Source organism: Schistocerca cancellata, chromosome 2, assembly GCF_023864275.1.
Source record: "Schistocerca cancellata isolate TAMUIC-IGC-003103 chromosome 2, iqSchCanc2.1, whole genome shotgun sequence".
Taxonomy (NCBI): Eukaryota; Metazoa; Arthropoda; class Insecta; order Orthoptera; family Acrididae; genus Schistocerca; species Schistocerca cancellata.
In genome coordinates this window covers 620,848,739-620,856,292 of record NC_064627.1, presented here as the reverse complement: position 1 = coordinate 620,856,292, position 7,554 = coordinate 620,848,739, and positions in this window count along the sequence as shown.

Genomic DNA, 7,554 nt, shown 5'->3' with positions numbered 1-7,554 from the left:
TACTCGTGTTTCGTCTTGCAAGAGTTGGATGTTGAAGTAGTAACGGAAAGTTCTCGCCCTGACCGGCAGGCTTTACCGAAAGTTATAGTGGTAGAAGTGGCCGACCCATCCGACGCAAAACTCCAGTTTAAGCATTGCGAAAGTATTAAGGGGAAAGATTACGAGAATTTTAGTGATAGCTGGACACGATTGGTAGAAAAGCACGTAGATTACAGCGAGTATGAGGTTAGAGCTGACGTTATACGGTCAGACGGTAGCAGTGTGGGTTGCGCAGATCTAGAGGAAGTAATTGCAGATACTACTGGGCACATTTCTCCAGGTAGATTGGCAGATGAGATCAATCTGACTAAAGAGGAATCAACGAAGGTGACAATTAGTGAATTGATAGCAAAGCAACACTCACTAGTTGACGAGTTACAGGAAAAGGTTTCGGCATTGGAGGCGAAGCTACAGACTAAGCCTCAGGACAAACGTGTTGAAATTAAAACTGTATGTGAACAGAGGCTGAAAAAGCCGCCAGATAAGCCGGATTTAGGATCAAAGCCGGATGGTTTTTTCTGGAATGACCTGGATATAGACGAGGATTTACTGTGGGAAAATAAAGAAACAGTCGAGGACAAGTGTAGACAGATAGTAGTGTCTGTTAATATGCACGACCTACAACTAAACGTGTTGATTGACACCGGTGCAGAATTGAGTGCTGTATCTGGGAAAATATTTGAGTTACTGAAAGATAGACCTGGCATCGTAGTTATGCCAGTAACAGGAGTGAAAATTATCGGTGCTACTGGGAAGGCCAGTAAACCGGTCACAAAACAGATTTTTGTCAACTTCGAGATATGTGGGGCACGATTTGAACAAGAGTTTGTCGTCATGCCAGACTTAACTACGGAAGTAATTATTGGGTTAGATTGGCTATTAAAGTACCGTGCAATGATTAATTGCGAAAGCAAAACTTTGACATGTACGTCACAAGATAAAAACAATAGTAGATAGTTTTGACGAGGCAGGAGACGGTGTGCATAGGCAATACCAGCCTATACACAATGTTAACTGGCCGGATGCTATTGACGTAGGTATGAATTTGAACTACTGTAATGTGTGGAATCTCGGCATTGACAATAGTCTAGAAAGTGATTTGGAAAGTACTGTAGACGGTGTGTCAAACGTAACACACGAACAAAGACGAGACCTGTATGAAGTAATAATGAGGAATAAGAGTGTGTTTCCAGACAAACCGAGAAATAATGAAGCTAAGAACCGATGGTCGCATACGTCGTCATGACGCTAAAGAGCGTTTTGCTAAGTTTGCAATCGGAGACTTAGTACTTGTAAAAGCTTACGAGAAATCGAGAGAGATAGACCATGAAATCTCTAAATTTAAGTTTGTTTATAATGGACCATATAAAGTCATTGGTATACCTCACACAAATGCTTATTGCTTAGAGTATCCAAGCTCTGGAAAACTATTAGGTATACGGAACATTGTAGACCTGAAGTTGTACCAACCAAGGATTGATTAATACCACAGAAAGGGTAATTTGTACAGTATGTAAATATAGAGTGTAAGATTTAAGGATGTGCCATGTTGCGATGCTTTTGCCTGACCTAGAGGTCATTAAAGAACTTGTAATTAACAAGTAATTAATTTTTGATCAGACGTTTTAACCAATTGAAAAATCCAAGCTGCTAGTTTAAGTTTTCAGCTGAGTCACAGTAGATTAAGGAATGTAAATATGCTTTTGTAACTAGCTGTCAGATTTCATGAATGTGTGTTTTATTAGTCATTGCCGATGTACTTAAGACGCTGTTTTAAGTTTCAGGCTAGTACATGCGTGTGATGATGGACAGTGTTGAGTTATCCACTGTGATAGTATTAAGGGGCTCCTTGAGATTACTCGGGAGTGAGTTTTTCCTAAAGAATTCAGTGAAACGGACGTTCTGGAAATGCCGTTACACAGGCGAGTGAGATCAAGCGTGCCGCACAGGTGGGCGCAACAATACTTGCGAGGCGAAGCCGCTGTCGGCTCTTGTGCCGCTGTCGGCTCTTGTGCCGCTGTCGGCATTCTTTGTACTTGCGGTTACGGAAGGCGGAATTGTTTTTCTTCCTGGACAGCTGAAAGAATTCTACTGTCAATATTTATGGTTTTTTCGATCTGCTGAATATTATTTTCTTGTTTAGCATTAAGTGGACTCTCATGGCGAGAGTATTAATTATGAAAAGGTTATATAAAATGTGTATTTATGTTATTAATAATTAATTTGCGTATTTTGATCTACCTGTTTTTATGACCATGTACTCTGATTAATTTTGTAAATAGTATTCCATTTCTTGATAGTGTTACGAATTTTGACGATTTTGGACTAGCTAAACCATTTTCTATGTTTTCTATGAATTTTAATATGTTGTCAACCTGTTGTATATTGTGCAAGATGACAGAGTGGAATAAGATTAGGAGTGTCTCCACTCAATTATTATCGTCTAAAAATTGGTTTACGGTTAATTAGACAAATGCTAAATTTTGTTGATGTTTTGAGCATATGCATTTCCGCTGTTTCTTTTTTGGGACATTTTCTGAGTCTGTTTAGGTTACACGAACATCCTCAGACAATGTGGGGCACGTGTAACGCCGGAAATGCATATCCTCCTATTTCCATCTATTGTAATATAAATTTGTTTTCCTTATTTTTGTTACCTGAATATATGACATTTCTGTGTCGTTACATTTTGTAATTGTTTTACTATTTGTATATATATATTTATGCATTTATGTCGATGTATAATTGGTTTGTTTCGTAAATATTATTTGTATTTTTACGCTGGGTCTTGCCTAGGGAAAACTGCTATCGAACGATTACATCTATAGGTCGTGTGAAGAATCAAAGTGTGTAGGATCTTTGGTAGTGTTAACTCTGCCGCGTGGAGGGCGGGCAGAGAGAGTCTGGCTGGAGTAGCGAGTGGAGCAGGTGTGTTGTGTGAAGCTCCCGTGAGTTGCCGCGCTTTCGGGGTTTGGCAGCATGTAATTGCGCTCGACTTGCGATGATAGTTTCTGACATGGTGTCGCGGACGGGAAGCATTAGCTGGCGCACATCAAGAGCCCGTTTCGTCTGGTGACCATGTCGAGAAGAAGGCGCGCCAACATCCGGCTTCTGCAACAGCGACGGCCGACAATGAGTGACTGTCGCCACCTCCTTGATCGACGGCTTCGAACCTTCAATCAACCAACAAGGAAGACAGGAAGCACGTAAAGTTTTAGAACTGTATGGCAGACCTCAGCTTTTCAAACTTTTAAAATTGATGCATCACAAAATTACAGCAACTTAGCATGAACGTTTGTTGCTCATTTTTTCAATTGCATTACCAAGCAGGGTCCCTTCCTTTCCCGGAATGAACACGAGTGTCGTTGAAATTCAAACGCCAGCATCATTCCACTTCACTACTTTAATTTCAAAGTTCAGTTAAAGTATTCATAAATGGCTACAATATTCAGATTACACAAGCACAAATTAAGAGTGCGAGTTTTGTTACCGTATTTTAGCTTACCTGTGACTGCAGCTCAGCTTGGTACATACTAAATTTTACTATTGTTAACTGTTCAGAATCATTTAATTCAAGTTCAAAGTTAAATCTCTTATTTCTAAATTGCGTAGATCGAAGTAGCTTTTGAAATGATTGTTGAGGTAGTCCAAGACTAACCGTATTTTACTGAATTTCGATGTGCTTCAGAAAGAAAGCTCACTATTAACTTCAGTCACTAAATTAACTTTCGATATTCCGGTTTTATTAATTCTTTTGCTAAATTAAGTCAGAGTGTAGCGAAATTTATTACTTCTGACAAACTTTCAGTTTTCACTCTACACTTGTCAACCTTCAGTTGCCATGCTTCTAGTGCTAATTATATGTGTAATGATCTTTCTTTTTCAGTTACTATAGTAATTGTCCTTAGGACTGGCGACCGTAGTTTCCCCCAAATCTCAAATATCTAATTACCGCTATTCAATTATTAACGTAACGGACGCACATTTACTTTCTTTATTAACTTTACCCCTTATTCAAAATTAATTTCCACCAGTTTCATTAGCACTTTTCCTTTCATTTAGATGTAACCCTTTCCTCCCTCTTTACCGACAAATTAACCTCGGTGGCGATTGCTTTTCCGAAATTTCCATTAGGTACACGCGGTTTAAGTTTTCACTGTCATTAAGGTCGATAAGTGAGGGGGAGGTTACAACACCTTTACGTAAAGCAACAGCTCGTTCAGTATCTAATGCTTTCATAGAACATTTTCTTAAAGAAGTGGGTTATGTTGATAAAGTTATATCAGATAATGGATCACAGTTTCCTTCTAAAATTTGGCTTCGTACTCTACGGCGTCGTAAGATTAAACCAATTTTCATTTCACTTTTTCACCCTCAATCTAACGCTTCAGAGAGATGGATGAAGGAAATCAATAAATTGTGTCGTCTTTATTGTCATCATAATCACAGACCGTGGGATCAGTATCTTCATATTTTTCAAAACATTCTGAATGAACTCCCTAATTATTTAACTTATTTACCGCGTGTTTTGATATTAAAGAATAAAGCACCGACAAATCGCATTTCTGAAATAGTTCCTTTTCCGCCTCCACAGAAACTGCGGCATTCTGAAGTTGTGAAACTGGCTCTGCAAAATATTGCATCTGCGGCTGCTAGAAGAGAGAAATCAGCTTAACGTCCTGGTCGTTTAAAAACTTTGTCAGTTGGTCAAAAGGTGTTAATTAAGTCTCATCGTTTGTCTCACAAAGGAAAAGGCTTGTGTCACAAATTTTTTCTGCTTTATAAAGATCCATATACAGGTCGCAAAATTACTCATGATAACACTGTTGAAGTAGAAACTCTTAAATCATGGCGCTCTAAGGGAATACATCACATATCGAACGTTAAAATTTTTGTGGAATGACATACTTTTGAGAAATTAAAAGTTACACGTAAAAACGCAGAGAATACAAGGATACCGCGCCGTGCTTTGGAGGTGGCACATACACAAAGCGACAGTCATTCTGCGCGCCCCACAAGGTAGTCGTTGACCGCAGACAATTACTTCTTACGTCACGCTTACGTACAGCTGATCGAGCGCTCAGTGCGAATGCACTGACAGCCGTAAACAAATACACTGTCTAATTACTCCGATTAAATTCAGTATAAAGCTATAGTAACTTGATGACTTATGTTATTAACGTTCACTTTCTTCCAGGATAGAATTGTATAAAATATTTAAGAACTTCAGGTAAATTCTGTGTGTGTCCGACGTTAAGAGGACTTGCTATCGAGAAAATTTAAGGAAGAATGTAATTTCGAAGAAGAAAGTAATAAATTAAAAAGGTAACTATTAATTGAGTTTATTTTTCAGGTAACTTATTTCTACTTAGTTATGTACTTTATACGTAATTTGCTGCTCCCAATTACGTGATTTATTCTTTGTGTTAACTGATTTTGACAATGTTTTGTTAATGAACAGGGTTGTTACTTATGTATATTATGCATCGCTTGGCAGCTCTGCTTTTTCACTGATGTCATATTTTTTATTATGTGCCTTCTGTGCCTATTTATTTAAATTATAATTGTCACCTGATTAGTTGTGCTGATATGGTTATGTATGTAAGTTATACTCTGTGATTTGTCTGCTTGCGCCTTCATGTTTACTTATTGAGATTACAGATGAACATTTATTTGCTTATGCTGATATGATGCTAATCACCTATTTATTATGTAAGATAGATATTTGCTGCTCTGCGTATGGATTGCATATTTACACATTTCTGTTTTGTTGTCATAATTACTCTTTAATTTGGTATATAGAAATGCTTATATACTGTTTAGGAACATGAGTTTAGGTTACACTACGACATTAATTATAGATTGTTCGCTTGGCAGAGCCTCGTTGTGCGGATTGTGCTACATCCACTTGCTGACATTCTGTCTCTGCTGGTATAATTACTGGCTGTTGCATGTTTTGCTTACTCTCAGTGCTTTATATTTTAAGATATGAAAATAAACTGCTATAATTCTACGAACTACATTGGTACAACAAACTTCATTGAACTCACATGAACTGGAGGTTTTATGGAAGGTGTATAAATTCATGCTAATAGAAAGGAAGCTCTGATTGTTGCCAGCATCGTATTTAAAGTACCAGGGAAGCAGGTTGCTAGCCTTACCTGCCCCGAATCCCATTGGGTTTTACCCCTAACGGCTGAGGGACTAACCGGTGGATTTGGTAGGCTTTGCCGTATGCGCACAGAGGTGACCACAACTCAGAATATGTACGAGATGCCCAGCCTTATTCCAAAGTAACTGGTATCCCGACTGTCGGGACCACTTACCTGGCAGGAGGTCAGGTCCATATGAAGGAGGATAAGAGTGGAGAAACTTCAGGATAAGAAATCAGGCACAAGTACATAACAGCGATCTCAGAAAGGTACTAGTTAGTTGAATGTAGTCAATTACAGTCATTGGAAAAGGAATGGAGAAGGTACAGGGACACAGTACTAGAAGTGGCTAAAGAATGTCTTGGAACAGTAGTGTGTAAAGGTAGGATGAAGTAAACAGCTTGGTGGAATAACACGGTCAAGGCAGCCTGTGAAAGGAAAAAGAAGGCGTATCAAAAATGGTTACATACTAGAACTCAGATAGACAGAGAAAGTTATGTTGAAGAAAGAAACAAAGCCAAACAGATAATTGCAGCATCCAAGAAGAAATCTTGGGAAGACTTTGGAAACAGGTTGGAGAATGTGGGTCAAGCTGCTGGAAAACCATTCTGGATTGTAATTAGCAGTCTTCGAAAGGGAGGTAAGAAGGAAATGAAAGTATTTTGGACAGGTCAGGAAAACTGCTGGTGAATCCTGTGGATGCCTTGGGCAGATGGAGGTAATATTTTGAAGACTTGCTCAATGTAGGCGAAAATACGATCAGTAATGTTTCAGATTTAGGTAGAATAGGATAGGAATGATGATGGAAATAGGATCACATTTGAGGAAGTGGAGAAAATCGTCAATAGATTGCAGTGTAATAAAGCAGCTGGGGTGGATGAAATTAAGTCGTAACTTGTCAAATACAGTGGAATGTCAGGTCTTAAATGGCTACACAGGATAACTGAAATGGCGTGGGAGTCGGGACAGGTTCCATCAGACTGGATGAAAGCAGTAATCACACCAATCTTTAAACATGGAAACAGAAAAGATTGTAACAACTACAGAGGTATCTCTTTAATCAGCGTTGTGGGTAAAATTTTCTGAGGTATTGTTGAAAGGAAAGTGCGAGTATTAGTTGAGAACCAATTGGATGAAAATCAGTGTGGGTTTAGGCCTCTTAGAGGTTGTCAGGACCAGATCTTTAGCTTACGGCAAATAATGGAGAAGTGTTATGAGTGGAACAGGGAATTGTGTCTATGCTTTATAGATCTAGAAAAGGCATATGACCGGGTTCCTAGGAGGAAGTTATTGTCTGTTCTACGAGATTATGGAATAGGACGCAAACATTTGCAAGCAATTAAAGGTCTTTACATGGATAGTC